Source organism: Pogona vitticeps, chromosome 2 (genome assembly GCF_051106095.1).
Source record: "Pogona vitticeps strain Pit_001003342236 chromosome 2, PviZW2.1, whole genome shotgun sequence".
In the NCBI taxonomy this organism is placed as follows: Eukaryota; Metazoa; Chordata; class Lepidosauria; order Squamata; family Agamidae; genus Pogona; species Pogona vitticeps.
The window spans coordinates 63275610-63293025 of NC_135784.1; positions in this window are offsets into that span (position 1 = coordinate 63275610).

Genomic DNA, 17416 nt, shown 5'->3' on the forward strand with positions numbered 1-17416 from the left:
TTTCAAAGAGGCCTGGCCTACTGGGCCCACAGTGGATGTGTCCTTAACAGGAGATAACTGGTCAACACTGCGAGATATCTGGATGATGACACTTTTACTGCCCACATCTAGGGCAGAGATCTGATCTACTGACCCCCGTGTACCTTTGCTCTCTGTTGTCTCAGTGAGACCTGGTATACCAACTAACTTTCCTCTGCTCATTCCAGTGGTCTGGTCCACTGGCTGTATAGCCTGTCAAAAAGTCTCCCCCAGAAACCTGGTTTGCCACAGTCTGTTTCTATTGCAACAAGCCAGACTGCTGGGCCAACCCTGGACATCTGGTGATGGCGTGTCTTAGCACAGGCAGCAAGGGAAGAGACACAGCTCCTAAATTTGACACTCTGGGCAAGACCCCATTTGCCTCTCCCTAGGCACAGCCCAGGTCCTCAGAGAATTCAGATATTTCCACCATAATGCAATACATTTACTACCTACATTATCAGATGCCACCTCTATTTGCCTTGTAATACTAATAGCCTGTATCCAATATCATTCATAGTCAGGCCATCATTGGTCAACTTCCAACAAATGAGAACAGGGATAAGGTAATTGATTTTCACACTCGCAGTATTCTGTACTTGAGTGCTTTTCTCTAAAGAATTCAGGGTATTGTAAGTGGGAATAACTCTTTAAAAAAGTTTTAAAGCAACTCAGCGAGGTGCATTGGTTGTGAGGGGCAGAGAAGAGAGAAAATTGCCCCATAGTCACTCAGCTTCATGGTTGAATCTTTTGGTTTAAGCATGTTGAACTACATAAAGTCTTCTCTGCCTGAATCCACAGAATACATGGTATGTCTCTCAGATTCAGCAGCCAGTGATAAGCAACAGGGGCAAGAACGTGGACCACTGTGAAGTCACCATTTTGCTTAACAGTGGGAGGACAAGGACTGCTTGTTACCTGAGTAACAGACTCCACACCAATATTTCTCAAACTTTTTTGCATCATGTGACTTTTCTGTTTTTTGAGGAAATCCCACACTTCCCCATGTCTCCTTCACCACTATCCATTCCCCTTTTACCAAAAAAAATTGCAATTCATAATTTAAAATTAAAATTAACCCTCAAAGCTTCATAAACATTATTTTAAATTTAAAAACGAGCACAGGTCACTTTTCTTAGTAAAAAAATTTAATACAATAATAATTTTCCTTAAGAAATATCATCAATAACATGAAGGATGACAAGATTCATACAGCTTCATGCTCTCTTGAAGTTTCTTCATATACCCATAGGAGGCATGGCCACCCAGTTGGGCAACTAATGCCATACATGCATGTAATGTTGTCTCCTCCCCTGTGACGTCCATGCCATGCTGTCTGCAAAGCTTTACTGAAAGGAAAGAAAATACCTATGGAAGGCAGATGATTGGCAGTAGCCCTTTAGATTTCTGTTGTTAATGCACCAGTAATAAGATAAGCCTTATCTTTGAATGTTCGTGGAATCGAGACTTTGATGGAAACAGGCTTTTGGGTTAATATATTTTTGATAGATAAAGCAGAATAAAATGAAGAGAGCAGGAAAGTCTACTGTATCAGGGAAAACACACATTTAAAAAAAACCTATTCCTATTGCTCTCTCTCTCTCACACACACACACACTCACTCACTCACTCTCACACAGACAGAGGGGGAGAGAGAGAGAGAGGGAGGGAGGGAGGGAGGGAGGGAGGGAGAGATTAATACATGTATATACACTGTTTGCTTCTGTGCACTCCTGCGGTGTCTGTGTTGTTCTTGTTTAGTCATTAGCCTTGTCGTACGCCTTTCCCAATTTTGAACCAATCAGTTGTTCCATATCCAGTTCTAAATATGTGGCCCACATATAGATCTCTCAGGAGATGGATAAGGTGGTTAGGCACTCCCATTTCTTTAAGGACTTACATTAGTTTGCTGTGGGTCCACACAGTCAAAGGCCTTTGCATAGTCAATGGAGCAGAAATCGATGTTTTTCTAGAACTCTCTGGCTTTCTCCATAATCCAGTACATGTTAGCAATCTGGTCTCTAGTTCCTCTGCCCCTTCGAAATCCAGCTTTTACTTCTGGGAGTTCTTGGTCCACATACTGCTGAAGCATGCCTTGGAGGATTTTGAGCATAACCTTGCTAGCATGTGGAATGGGTGCAATTGTACGGTAGTTGGAGCGTTCTTTGGCACTGCCCTTCTTTGGGAATGGGATGTAGACTGATCTTTTCCGATCCTCTGGCCACTGCTGAGTTTTCCAAACTTGCTGGCATATAGAGTATAGCACCTTAAAAGCGTCATCTTTTAAGATTTTAAATCGTTCAACAGCGGTGTCTGTACCGTGTAATAGAAAGCAGTCATTCCAGATACAAACTCTCTTTGCATGCCATTTGTGGCCGTCAGTGTCCCATTACTGTTGAGACTTCCAGCCAATTAGGAGTAGATAGGAGGAAAAAGAGGGGGTGCAGGGGACTCTAATGATTTTTGCATTTTTCACGTGTTTGTTTAGCTTGAGAGTGGAAGAACTACATATCATAAGACAGGCAGTGTTTTTCTGGTTGTAGTCCATCCTATGCTCTGTTTAATATGCTAAGGATATCCCAGGTTAAGGAAAAGATCATACCTTGATCCCAGTTTAAAACAGCAGGGCCTTGGAGGTAGAGGGGCCAGCCTCATTGGAAGGAACAGACCTGTAACTTACAAAGGGCCTGGACCAGAGGTTCCCAACCTTGGGTCTCTAGATATTTTTGAATTACAACTCCCAGAAATCCTGGCCAACACAGCTAGTGGAGAAGGCTTTTAGGAGTTTTACTCAAAGGTAATGTGGGGGGAAAAGGTTGGGAACGATGGGTTTAAACTGGGGGCGGGGCGGGCAGCAATTTAGGAGGATCTCACACCAGTGCCACCTACTCTCCTACTGAGAGAGGAAATGGACAGAGAGCCACTTGCAGTTTTAAACTACCCTTCCTTTCTTTTAGTTAAACAAGGCACGTGATGGATGGGTGCCCTGATGTAAACCAACATTATGTTTCTCTGTGTTTTACCCACCAAAAATTGGGGGATGGAGGATCAAGTGTGTGTTGCCCAGCCTTGGAGCTGACACCAGTCTTAGTGTGGAGCCCTTCAAGTAGAAGCCTGTTATATTGGGACACCCCAGAAACAGCATGCAGTGGTTGAGGGATACATATATCTCAATGAATTCTCCTGCACCACATCAGGAGATCTTTATTTTTCATTTTTGCTTACTATCACAGGCAACAATCTTGGCAGGCGTTGTTGGCCTTCCTGGCCCTGGATTGCTCCTCTCAAGGCTCTCCGTTCCTTAGCAGATCAGATCCAGGAGTAGTACCAGGGCACAGCTGGAGATGAGACTCCAGTGCAACCCATCTTCTGTCCAGGATACTGAAGGATCAATCTCTGACCAGCCTTCCGAACCTGACTTGTTTCCTTCTCTCCCTATCTGCTTCAACAACTGAATCCCCCAAATCCTTTACCAAGGCTACACCCAATTCCCCCCCCCCTTCGCCCTACATCTTCTTGGATTGCAATGGTGCTTTTGCTGCGCAAGCACAACACAACCTGCCTCCTATCAAGGGCAAGTGACAAGCAGCCCAGAAACCCCTTGTTGCTCATTCCTTTTAGGTCTTTACTACAGAAGCCAAAATGATAGTTAAGAACTACATATACCATCCTACCTTTGGTACACAGATTTTCAGGTGCACAACCAGCATGAGAAACTGGATTGGGCCCAAACCATTTAGGCTTTAAAGCCACTTTGCATTGTATATGGAAATAGAACAGCACTCAGTGAAGCCTTTTGTAACGCAAAACATGCCATGCTGAACATGAGGTGAGACACAATCATAATTGGCTAAAATATGGATAGGGAAAGGACGGACCCTTAGGGATTGTTGAACTACAGCTCCCATCAGCCCTAGTCAATAGTGCCAAAGGTGAGGAATGCTGGTAGCTGCAGCCTAACATCCTCAAACCTAACCCCAGATGTTCTTGGACTGCAACTCCCAGAAATCCTGGCCAGCATGGCTTCTGGGAATTGCAGTACAAGAACATCTGGGGACCCCAGTTTGAGAACTAATGCTCTAGTCTAGAGGGCGACACTTTGCTCACCTATGAAATAAAGACTCAAATTCCAATCGCTGCCATCTCAAGTTCCTAAATTATCATCTTGTTTAGCAACAAAAAGTGTAGGTCAAATCAGAGAAAAAGTTCAGTCTCCATTTTTGCCAGAGGATTCCTCCATTAGGTACCCAAGGATGAGTCAGAGGTTCAAAAGCTACACTACCTGCTTCATTCTGTTTCAGAGGTAAAGCAGGACTTTACATCACAAGACTTCTAGCTCCCCTCACCACAATTTATTATAAAACATATTTTAGCAGAAACAGCTATGATGTCAAAAGAGTATTTGGCACTGGCTTTTTTAAAGCTGTCATTCTTAACAAGAAGCATTTCCACCAATGTAGGAACTATTAACTTCTTTGGCAACATTTTTGTTACTGTCATGTGTAAATCTAGGTTTTGAATAGTCATGTAAGCAAATCATAGTTCAGAAATGCATGTGGGGAAAAATGAAACGTAACTTAATCAAAATCTTGGGATTGCTTTTTTGAAAAGGCATTTCTGATTCTTTGTGACATATTTGTTCTGTGCTTAATGTCTACTTACTGTATTTGCCGGTGTACAAGATGATTTTTGGCCCCAAAAACATGCCTCCAAGTGGGAGGGTCATCTTGTACGCCGGGTGTATTTCATTTGAGCCAGAAAGGAGGTACCGCCGCTGCCACTGCCACTGAGTGATGCGGGGCTGCGCCAGCCGGAGAGGAAGGCAGGCGGGCAGGCAGGCGGTCGGTCCGGAGGGAAGAAGGGAAGCAAAGCCGGCCAGAGCCCGCTGCCCCACGCCGCTGAGCCCGCTAGGCTGCGCGCCGCCGGAGAGCTGTTTCTTCCCCTCCTCCTCCGCCGCCCGTTTCCCTTCCCTTCTCGCCCCAAAAACATGCCTCCAAGTGGGGGGGGGGTCGTCTAATACGCCCAGTCGCCTTGTACGGTGGCAAATACGGTATCTGTGATAAAGGAGACTTATTCTCTCATGGTCTGACTTTGCATATGGAAGTTTTTAATACATGTGAGAAATCCATCTAAGACTTGATTCCAGTAGGACCTAATTCCACCTAACTTATTATGGATCCAAACAAAATCTGTAGGTTAGCAAAATAAATATTTTCCTAATGGTAAGCCACTTGTGGAGGTCTTCTCTAGTGAGGTATACATAAAAGAGCTTTTCACTTGGTTATATGCTGACAAGCCATTTCCGGTTTATTGTAACCCTTTGAATTAGTGATTTCTAAAAGGTCCTGTCATTTACAGCTCAGCTCAGGTCATCAGCAGTCATTTCAAGTCACATCTATTTTCTGCCGGCAGTATGTTGTTATCTGTCTATCTTGAATTATTGATGTTTCTTCCACCAATTTTCACTCTTCCATCATCTGAATCTAATGCAGCGTTTCATATGATATGTTCTGCATACAGATGGAACAGATAGGGAAACACGCTCATCTGACATCTTTGCCAATGGGAAACCATTCTGTTTCTATATGGTCTGGCCTTGCAGTGTATTTTCATTCAGAACATGGGTAATGCATCAGCCTTGCAACTTTGGCATCAGTATATCTCAGCAGATTGCTAACAGTTCTATTTCTCAGGGCAATATTTATTTAACACACAAGAATCAAAATATTCATGAAAATCTCTATATAGAATTGTCGTCGTTTAGTTGTTTAGTTGTGTCCGACTCTTCGTGACCCCATGGACCAGAGCACGCCAGACCCTCCTATCTTCCACTGCCTCCCGTAGTTGTGTCAAATTTATGTTGGTTGCTTCGCAGACACTGTCCAACCATCTCATCCTCTGTCGTCCCCTTCTCCTCTTGCCATCACACTTTCCTAACATCAAGGTCTTTTCCAGGGAGTCTTTTCTTCTCATTAGATGGCCAAAGTACTGGAGCCTCAGCTTCAGGATCTGTCCTTCCAGTGAGCACTCAGGGTTGATTTCCTTTATAATTGATACGTTTGTTCTCCTTGCAGTCCAGGGGACTCTCAAGATCCTCCTCCAGCACCACAATTCAAAGGCGTCAATTCTTCGGCGGTCTGCTTTCTTTATGGTCCAGCTCTCACTTCCATACATCATGACAGGAAAAACCATAGCTTTGACTATTCGGACTTTTGTTGGCAAGGTGATGTCTCTGCTTTTTAAGATGCTGTCAAGGTTTTTCATCGCTTTCCTCCCAAGAAGCAGGCGTCTTTTAATTTCATGGCTGCTGTCTCCATCTGCAGTGATCATGGAGCCCAAGAAAGTAAAATCTGTCACTGCCTCCATATCTTCCCCTTGTATTTGGCAAGAGGTGATGGGACCAGTGGCCATGATCTTAGGTTTTTTGATGTTGAGTTTCAGGCCGTTTTTTGCACCCTCCTCTTTCACCCTCATTACAAGGTTCTTTAATTCCTCCTCACTTTCTGCCATCAGAGTGGTATCATCTGCATATCGGAGGTTGTTGATATTTCTTCCGGCAATCTTAATTCTGGCTTGGGGTCCCTCCAGTCCAGCCTTCCACATGACATATTCTGCATATAAGTTAATTAAGCTGAAGGACAATATACAGCCTTGTCGTACTCCTTTCCCAATTTTGAACCAATCAATCAGTCGTTCCATATCCAGTTTTAACTGTTGCTTCCTGTCCCGCATATAGGTTTCTCAGGAGATAGATAAGGTAGTCAGGCACTCCCATTTCATTAAGGACTTGCCATAGTTTGCTGTGGTCCACACAGTCAAAGGCTTTTGCATAGTCAATGAAGCAGAAATCGATGTTTTTCTGGAACTCTCTGGCTTTCTCCATAATCCAGCACATGTTAGCAATCTGGTCTCTAGTTCCTCTGCCCCTTCGAAATCCAGGTTTTACTTCTGGGAGTTCTCGGTCCACATACTGCTGAAGCCTACCTTGTAGGATTTTGACCATAACCTTGCTAGCGTGTGAAATGAGTGCAATTGTACGATAGTTGGAGTGTTCTTTGGCACTGCCTTTCTTGGGGATTGGGATGTAGACTGATCTTTTCCAATCCTCTGGCCACTGTTGAGTTTTCCAAACTTGCTGGCATATTGAATGTAGCACGTTAACAGCATCATCTTTTAAGATTTTAAATAGTTCAACTGGAATGCCATCACCTCCACTGGCCTTGTTGTTAGACAAGCTTCCTAAGGCCCAAATGACTTCACTCTCCAGGATGTCTGGCTCAAGGTCAGCAACCACATTATCTGGGTTGTCCGGGATATCCAAATCTTTCTGGTATTCCTCTGTGTATTCTTGCCACCTCTTCTTGATGTCTTCTGCTTCTGTGAGGTCCCTCCCATTTTCGTCCTTTATCATGTCCATCTTTGCACAAAATGTTCCTCTAATATCTCGAATTTTCCTGAACAGATCTCTGGTTTTTCCTTTTCTGTTATTTTCCTCTGTTTCTTTGCATTGTTCATTTAAGAAGGCCCTCTTGTCTCTCCTTGCTATTCTTTGGAAGTCTGCATTCAATTTTCTGTAGCTTTCCCTATCTCCCTTGCATTTTGTTTCCCTTCTCCTCTCTGCTATTTCCAAGGCCTCGTTGGGCAGCCACTTTGCTTTCTTGCATTTCCTTTTCTTTGGGATGGTCTTTGTTGCTACCTCCTGTACAATGTTACGAGCCTCTATCCAAAGTTCTTCAGGCACTCTGTCCACCAAATCTAGTTCCTTAAATCTGTTCTTCTCTTCCACTCTGTATTCATAAGGGATTTGGTTTAGATTATACCTGAGTGGCCCAGTGGTTTTTCCTACTCTCTTCAGTTTAAGCTTGAATTTTGCTACGAGAAGCTGATGATCAGCTCCAGGTCTTGTTTTTGCTGATTGTATAGAGCTTCTCCATCTTTGGCTGCAGAGAATATAATCAATCTGATTTCGGTATTGCCCATCTGGTGATTTCCATGTATAGAGTTGCCTCTTGTGCTGTTGGAAAAGAGTGTTTGTGATGACCAGCTTGTTCTCTTGACAAACTCTATTAGCCTTTGCCCTGCTTCATTCTGAACTCCAAGGCCAAACTTCCATGTTGTTCCTTTTATCCCTTGACTCCCTACCTTAGCATTCCAGTCCCCTAGAATGAGAAGAACATCTTTCTTTGGTGTCAGTTCTAGAAGGTGTTGTAAATCTTAATAAAATTGTTCAATTTCAGTCTCCTCAGCAATGGTGGTTGGTGCATAAACTTGGATTATTGTGATGTTGAAAGGTCTGCCTTGGATTCGTATTGACATCATTCTATCATTTTTTAGATTATATCCATTACAGCTTTTCCCACTCTTTTGTTGACTATGAGGGCTACTCCATTCCTTCTACGGGATTCTTGCCCACAATAGTAGATATGATAATCATCTGAGCTGAATTCGCCCATTCCTGTCCATTTTAGTTCACTGATGCCCAGGATGTCGATGTTTATTCTTGCCATCTCCTGTTTGACTACCTCCAGCTTCCCAAGGTTCATAGATCTTATATTCCAGGTTCCTATGCAGTATTTTTCTTTGCAGCATTGGACTTTCCTTTCACTTCCAGGCACGTCCAGTGCTGACCGTCCTTTTGGCTTTGGCCCAACCACTTCATTAGCTCTGGAGCTACTTGTACTTGTCCTCCTATATAGAATAGCTATGTTTTAAGCAGCATTAGTTACAAAATCCCATGAACACTAAGAAGGAATAAAGTAAATGTCTCCTCACCACAGCTTAGCAGCCTTTCTGTGTCCTGCGGTTCTCTCACAGTTTGGAATCAGACAGGAATCAGTTGCACTTGCCTAGCTGTTCCTATGCCTTCTCATCCTCTTGTTCCTAAAATATTCCCTTTCAACTATGTATAGAAATTTCCCAGAATTCCCCAGACAAATCCATAGAGGTACACCTATCACTCATTGATTGTACCTTTGAGTGATAACTTACATGTAGGAATACACCATCAGAAGTCAGTCACAAATAAAACTTTAAAAATCACTTCAATGCCTGATGAGGAAGCTCATTCACACATTTCGCTTCAGGTCATCAAGGTTACAGGAATCAGACAATGTACAGACATCTGTGAACCAGGCCTTCGTTGGAGCAGATGCTACTTTTTCTATCTCTAAGCTCTTTTGAGACATACTGTTATGTCTTGTAAACCTTCCACACTCTTTGTTACTATTCTTGAATCTCACACTCCAATCTGACCTTTCTAGAATTAGAAATACATGTCCCTTTGACCATTTTCTAGTAGTTTCCTTGCACACATTTTCAAAGACTAAGCAGGAAAATGTAAAAATGAGAAGCAGGTTTCAGTTGCTCTGCACATGAGGAAAGGTGTCCCTACGAAGAACAGTCTCTTGTGAACAGGAGTCTTTTATATGAAAGTTCCCATGAATAACGGAAGATATGGGCAAGCAAATCAGAATGATGTGCTTTTATTTGTGGCTCTTAAGGCTGAGGATTTCTTTAGTGCCTTGTAATATTCAGAACAGACAAGTGTGGGCGTTTAGTGGAGACACCAATTGTTTTTCTTTCATAGCCATTAACGGAGTAGCAAAACAGCAATTTGACTGAGTGTGAACATCCCATAATCCTAGCAGGTCTCAAGAATAAAAGCAACAAATGGACCACAAGAGAAACTGTTGTTGCTACTGAACTATCCAGAATGGTCAGTGTCCACTGAGCATTGTAGGACATGCGGAGAAACAGAGCGTGTGTTACAAACAGTAGCATCACCACCATCACAATACTTTTGGAGGTAAACAGGGCATAAAGACATTCTTTTGAAGAAATAATGTAATGACTGCTAATGTTGTTCCACGTAGAAGGACTTTTCTGAGACAGGGAAATATTGGCACTTTCATGTTTCTAAAATGAAGTCTGAAGACTGCTTAGCAGAGCTAGGCTCCTGGTTCGATCTGGGAGGCACCTTGGCGGAGGATCCGGGGTCTGGAGACCAGCGGAGTTGGTCCGAACGGAACGGAAACCGCTGGAAGAGCACCGGCGCTGGGTCTGCTGTGGCTGCCGAGAGTGCCTGCAAGGAGCCTGAACGCTGCGCCATGTTGAACACTTGGAGGGTAATCCTTGTCTCTAACCTCCTCATTTCTTCAGTCTGCTCCCGGGGTTTTAACAACGCTGCCCTCCTAGCTGGCTCTCAAAGGTGGAAAATGAAAGGGACTGTGGTTTCCTCAGTTCGGATTGTGGTGTTTTTGACGCCGCTTATGCACTTTACTGTGAACTCAATGTCCACCATTGAGTCCTGTTTCTCTACTAAGATTCACACATTAGCGCCGCTACTAATTCCACCAAGTCGAATAACATCAAAAAGGACAAGGCCATGTGATAGAGAAAGATAGTTTAGAAATATATATGGGGGATAATCACAGTGGGATTTCTTAAATAGATTTTTTCTTTTCTCTTTAATATATAATTTGTTTTATAATTTGGTACACTGTTTTTACACTGCATTTGGAATATGTATGTTTATTTTATGTATGCCATTTATGTAGTTTTTTGCACAGTATTTTGTTAATTTATTTTTATTTGATATAATCCTTTTTCTCTCTTCTTCTTCCTTTTCTTCTCTCCCCCCCCCCCCCGCTTTCTGGTTCTCTCTTTTTACTTTTTACTTCCAGCGAGGGGGCCCTGAACATCTCGGTGATCACAGGTAGAGGGAGATATGGTGTTGGCACAGTCCCTACTCATGTCAGAAGAACGATGAACAGATGCTTGAAGGCTGTCCGTTGTTCTGAGACTGTGACCAACCCTCGGTACCAAGGTAGCCAGATCAGTCTGCCCTCCACTCTAAACCTGGTACTGTTGAATGCCAGGTCTGTATCTAATAAAACGCAGGTGATCTATGACCTTATCCTGGAGGAGGATGCAGACTTGGCATGCATAACCAAAACGTGGATTGGCAGAGAGGGGGGTCCTCCCCTAGCTCTCGTCTGTCCACCCGGTTATGCAGTCCAGCACCAGGGTAAGACTGGAGGGGCGGGGGGGGGGGAGTAGCCATTATATACAAAAACAACTTGGAGGTTGCCAGGCTCTCCGCGGTGGTAAAGCTGGGTCTGGAGACCCTCCACGAGTCAATTGGGGCTAGGGATGGTATTGGGATCTTGCTGGGTTACCATGCTCCCCACGACCCAGCCATTTCCCTATCGGAGCTGGTGGACTTTGTGTCCGCAGCACTATTGATGTCCCCGATGCTGCTGGCTTTGGGGGCAGAGACTTCCGGGCCAGCTCTTGAGTTCTTGGAAACCATGGCTTCCTTGAACATGTCCCAACATGTCAACGGCCCCACCCATGTGGGTGGCCCCAAACTTGACCTGGTCTTTTCCACCAGCTGGAGTGAGTATGGTCTGATACCTTGCATCGGTCCCCTTCTCATGGTCAGATCACCACCTGATAAAATGCAGCCTCAAAATGGCTCTCCCCCCTCGCAGGGACCTATTTCTATGGTCCGCCCTCAAAGGCTACTGGGTCCAGTTGGATTCCAGGATGCCATGACAGGAGTTACGGCTGACCTGGCTGGCGCTCCTGTCGAGGCTCTGGTTGACGGCTGGTTCACTGCTGCCACCAGGGGTGTAGACACGATTGCACCTAAACGCCCTCTCCAACACAGAGCTCGGCCTGCACCCCGGTTTAACCAGGACCTGCGAGCAATGAAGCAGATTTGGAGAAGGCTAGAGCGCAAGTGGAGGAAGAATCCGATGGAATACAACTGGATAGCTGTCAGGGTTGCAACTAACCTTTACCTGGCAAAGGTGAAGGCTGCTGCCCATGTATACTTTGCTAAACGGATAAGCGAAGCGTCCAACCAGCAGGCGGAGTTATTCCGTATAGTGCGCGACCTATGCGGAATTGGTCCGAGTGATAGGCCTCCCCCTAGTTTCACACCAGATCAATTTGCAGAATTTTTAAAATCTAAAGTGGAGGCCATCCGCCGGAATCTCTCTCCTTTTTTTAAATACAGTGAGTTGAGCAGAGATGTCCAGTGCTCCATCTTGCCCAGTGATCCTTGACTGCTTTCAGCCTGTGACGCCAGACACTGTGGACAAAGTGCTTGATCGCTGTCGTGCCACCACTTCCTCCCTTGACCCTTGTCCGGCCTGGCTAATAAAAGCAGCCAGGCCTACAACGACAGAATGGGCCACAGTGATAATTAATGGGTCTTTCCTTCAGGGCAGGGTCATTAGACCCATAAGAAAGAAACCGAATTTGGCGGAGGATGAAATTGGCAACTACAGGCCCGTTGCCAATGTTTCTTTCATTAGTAAAGTGGTTGAGAGGATGGTGGCTGATCAGCTTCAGGCTTTTTTGGATGAAACAGATGCCCTGGATCCGTTTCAGTTGGGCTTCAGGCCGTGCCACGGTACAGAAACTGCATTGGTCGCCTTGTAAGATGACCTGTTGAGGGAGGCTGACAGGGGTAAAATATCTCTGTTGGTCCTTCTAGACATCTCGGCAGCCTCTGATACCGTCGACCACGGTATCCTCCTGGGGGGGGCTCTCTGAGTTGGGAATTGGTGGCCTGGCGCTTGCCTGGCTCTGTTCCTTCTTGGGGGACCGGCCCCAGAGAGTTCAGCTTGGGGAGAGTGTCTTGGCCCTGTGGAATCTCAACTGTGGTCGATTATCTCCCCAATGCTGTTTAATATCTATATGAAGCAGCTGGGTGGGGTCATCAGGGGGTGGGGGGCATCGTGTCATCAGTATGCTGATGACACACAGCTCTACATCTCCTTTTCACCAACTGCAGGTGATGCCGTTCTGTCCCTTCACCACTGCCTGGGACTGTACTGCAATGGATGCAGGAAAATGGGCTCTCCCCCCTCACTGAACCCAGACAAGATGGAGATCCTGAGGGTGGGTGCCCCCACTATTGGCGGCTTGGGTGACTCCCTCTTGTTTGGGGGGATGACCCTTGCCTCAAAGAGTGGGGTTTGCAGTCTGGCGATCTATCTGGACCTGGCGCTCACCATGGAGACTCAGGTGGTCCGCACCGCCTTTTTTCATCTTTGGCGGATAGCCTGGCTGCGATTCTATCTCGATGTGGGAACGCTCACTACCTTGGTTCATGCGCTTGTAATCTCGAGATTAGACCACTGTAACGCGTTCTACGTGGGGCTACCTTTGAGGCTGATGTGGAAACTCCAAGTGGTGCAGAATGCGGCGGCCAGACTCCTTAGCGGAGCGAGAAAACACCATCACATTTCTCCTATTCTGGCTGCGTTGCATTGGCTGCCCATTCGGTTCCGCGTTGACTTCAAAGTCTTGATGCTTACTTTTAAAGCCCTAAACGGTTTAGGGCCTCGATACCTGCCGGAACGCTTACTCCCACCCAGTTCTACCTGTGTCACTCGTGTGAGTCAAGAGGTTAGGCTGAGGAGCCTGACGCCGAGGGAGGCTCGGAAGGAAAAAACAAGAAACCGGGCCTTCTCGGCGGTGGCTCCTCGCCTCTGGAACAACTTGCCTCAGGAGATTCGCGCGGCTCCCGCGCTGGGTATTTTAAAGAAACAACTGAAAACATGGATGTTTAGGTGGGCCTCCCCCCTTCCAGTTAATTTCTAATTTTCCTCCCCTCTTTTTCTGTTATAATTTATTTTGTTTCCTTGCCATCTTGGAGAATTTTTTTTAAACAGTGTAAGCTATGTTATATATATATTTGTTTTATATTTTGTGTTGTAAGCCACCTAGAGTGGTCGAAATGACCAGATAGGCGGGGTATAAATGAAATAAATAAATAAAAATAAATAAATAAGTATGCCATACAGGTAGTAAGTTGAAAATGTGCCCATCCACCTGCTTCCACTGCAGAACAGGAAGTAGCTGAGCATCCTGTGCAAAATATAATACTCTTTCCAGGATGGAAAAGACAGTGAGCTTGCTGGAAGCCAGGAGGGCCTGCTGTTCTGATGAGATTGTTCCTGGTCACCCCAGATGAACACAGAGGTGGTGAACTCCACCCATGAAACTGTTCATGCAAACACTTTACTGATTAATTAAACCACCAGTCACCAAGGGTATTTTTGGACAATAAACCGATGTTGTGCTCTAGCTTAAGGAGAAGAGTCTGACATCCTGACATTCTTCATTCCAGTATTATTTCTGTTGCTTTCATTTGCTGGTGGGCCCACGGGGAACCATAAAGCATAGGAGGAGATGGGAGACGTAGGAAGAAAGGCAATCCCACGGTTTTGATTTTGGAGGCACGAATGAACAAACCAACATGGTGCAATCCTGCAGTTGTGTCTCTGGGTCTCTGCATCTGCAGTTTAAGTGGGAAAAGATCAAGGAACACCCAGTCTTCCCATCTCACCTTCTTCCTGATATGCCCAGTGGCTAAACAAACCTGGTGGAGCACCTTATCTTTCCTTTGCCACCGTCGTTTCTTTATTTATAGGCCCCAGGTCCTGATTGCTTTCCCAGCAGCTCCTTGCAATAGTCAGAGCCTGGCAAAAAAAAAAAAAAAGCAACCGAGAATGAGCAACTGCGGCAGAAAGTGATTAAAAAGAATAATTAGCATTTGCCCTCGATAAATGAGCAAAGGCATTAATTAGACTGATTTACTCTTGGCTTTTTCTCTCCTCCCCTTTCTCTCCTCCCCCCTCCCCCACTTCTTTCTACTTGCAGCTTCCCCCCCCCTTTCTTTATCAAATGGCAGCCCCGTGACTGCCCCTTTGGTACATTTTCATCAGCTTTCACTGGTTGTCAGAGCTTAACACCCTCCTTTCCTGGAGCCCAAGCAGACAGCTGGAGCTAATGGATATGGAATGCAGCCAGGGCTGATAGCTGCTAGATCTCCGCTGGCGTACAGGTGCTTCCATCCTTCCAGCCACTATTATCTGCCACTCTTGTCCCTTGCTTCTTCTTCTTCTGCTGCTGCTGCTACTTCTTCTTCACCTTTTCTTCCTTCTCTTCTCTTCTCTTTCCTTCCTTCCCTCCCTCCTCTTTCTTTTCCCCCTTTTTTCTAGAAGTCTTCCAAAAGCAATTACTCTCTCTCTCTCTCTCTCAAAAGCCAGGGAGTTTTCTCCCCCTTTCCCAATTTATTTTATTTTATTTTCTACGATGTCCTGGTGATCAAATAAGAGAAAAAAATTGGCACTGTGACAAGCAGCGATGTTGCCACTGCCACCGCCTGTTTGAATGTAATTACTAGGATGAAAGGGAGAGTTTTAATTAAGATAATTCTCTTCCCCACCCCATATACACATGCACACACCACACACACACACACACACACACAAACCTATCTCCGTTCCTGTTTTAAAGTCAAGAACAGTGGGCTGTTTTTGTTGTTGTTTTGTCATTTATTACTTTGGGATATGTGTATGACATCACATTATTTTCTAGCCCAAACTGAGGCAGAAGCAAGGAGGTATTTTATTTCTGGCATGGCAAATACAGTATCCCTTAAAAGAATGGCAAGACATAACAGGAGGAAAATTGTAAATACAGTATATATATATATATGTATACATAAATGAATGGGCATATTGCAACTTAAATCCTGTATCCCAGATGAAGATCACGGGAGGTGTCCATATCAGTCAGATCCCTCTTAACACCCCCACGAGTCGTTGCCATTGCTCAAGAGTGCTCCTGCTGGTTTCAGTGGGGTTCACAATTGTTGAAGGAGGTATCCTCAGTGCCCCTTTGCACAAGGTCTGCAAAAGCCCCGCCATTTGCACAACAGAGTATTGTGTGAGGATAACGGGACAATAGGATCCAATCTGAAGCAACCTTGCAATTCTGGAAATATTTAAGTGTTAGGATACTTAAGTATTGAGGATACTAAAAGATGATTTGTACAAACTGTGGCTCCACTAGTATTTTATTTGCTGATATGTGCCAGCTATGCGAAGTCAGGCTGATGTTGAATTCACCCAGACCCTTTCTCCTTTTCATTTTTGATGGTGATCTGTGCCTTGGAAGAGATAGTCTTCTTCCTTTACTCCAAAACCTGGGCAGGGCAGGGAGGGGGAATATGATCGTGTGGTTTGTAGACCTCTAGGAACTGTAGTTTAAAAAGTCAATTTTCCCATCTCTGTTCCTAGTCTTGCCATCCCCACCACCTGGGCTGAATTTGGGATCAACTCTGGAATGAATGGAGTCAAAAATATTTTTAAAAGATAGACACTTTTAAGGAGAATGTGGACACATCAACAGCTTATAACCATAGACTAGCAACCTGTTTTGTAAGTTACATTGTGGAAAGCTGATGACATCATCAACAGCAATGGTTTTTCAGAAATAAACATTTCTTGTTGGGAGTTTTTTTTTACAATCTTGCATGCTGCTCGTAGCATGCTTGGCTGGGAAGGGACTTCTATGGGCTGAGGTGACTGTCAATCTATCCAGCACGAACCAATTGTCTTCACCTGCCTCTGAATTTGAAAAGAGCCCTGCCTCTCCGCTTTATGTTTTTCCCCTCTCTAGGGTCTGTTGAAATCTGTTGCTGAAAGGAGTCATGCTTGTCAGTTTACTGTTTGATCTGTTCAATTTTAAGTAATGAAACCTTTTATTCTTTCTACAATTAATGTCTCACATTAAGATATTAAAACTGTAAGTGCCAGTTAATGAGAACAGTAGTTCTCTACTACTTTGGGGAACTCAAGGCTATTGTGCTCTGTGAATCTCTGCATTTCTGCTGTGCAGGTAAAGGAACTGAACCAAAAACCCAAACTATGCAACATTCACCCCATCAAAAGTCCCAAGGCTTCCATGGAATCCCTTTCCTTGGGGAAGCTATTGAGGTCCATGGAACAGGGAAATATTCAATTTTTTTTAAATGGATGCTGTTGAGCTGACTTCACAAGCGGCTATGATTTTCAGAAATGGCCTCGCTTCTGTCCCACAGCCTCCAATAGCTTCCCCATGATGAAAGAATTCCAACGGAGCCTTGAGACCTATGGGGTGTGTGGTGTGGGAATTGGAAAACTTTTCTTTTTTAAAAAAACAACCAACTAACCAAACAAAAACCACCCCACAGTGACTGATGATGTCATGAGCCTTACATGGCATGGCTGCATGAACAGGATTTCAGTCATTATGTCTCAGAGTGAAACTTCCATTATCCAGCAGTTCATGTTTGTCTCAGTATGAAATATTGAGAACATTGGGCTAATTAATACATTCAGCATTCTTCTACAGCTGTGGTTCCCAACAGTGAGTCCTTGGACTAAAACTCCCAGAAGCCTTCACCACCAGCTGTGCTGGCCAGGATTTCTGGGAGTTGTAGTCCAAGAACCTCTAAAGACCCATGGGTTGGAGCCACTGCTCTAGAGGGAGAATGATGGGATGGAAATGAAATGAAATTCCATGTGATACTTGTGAACATCTGCAAAACTTC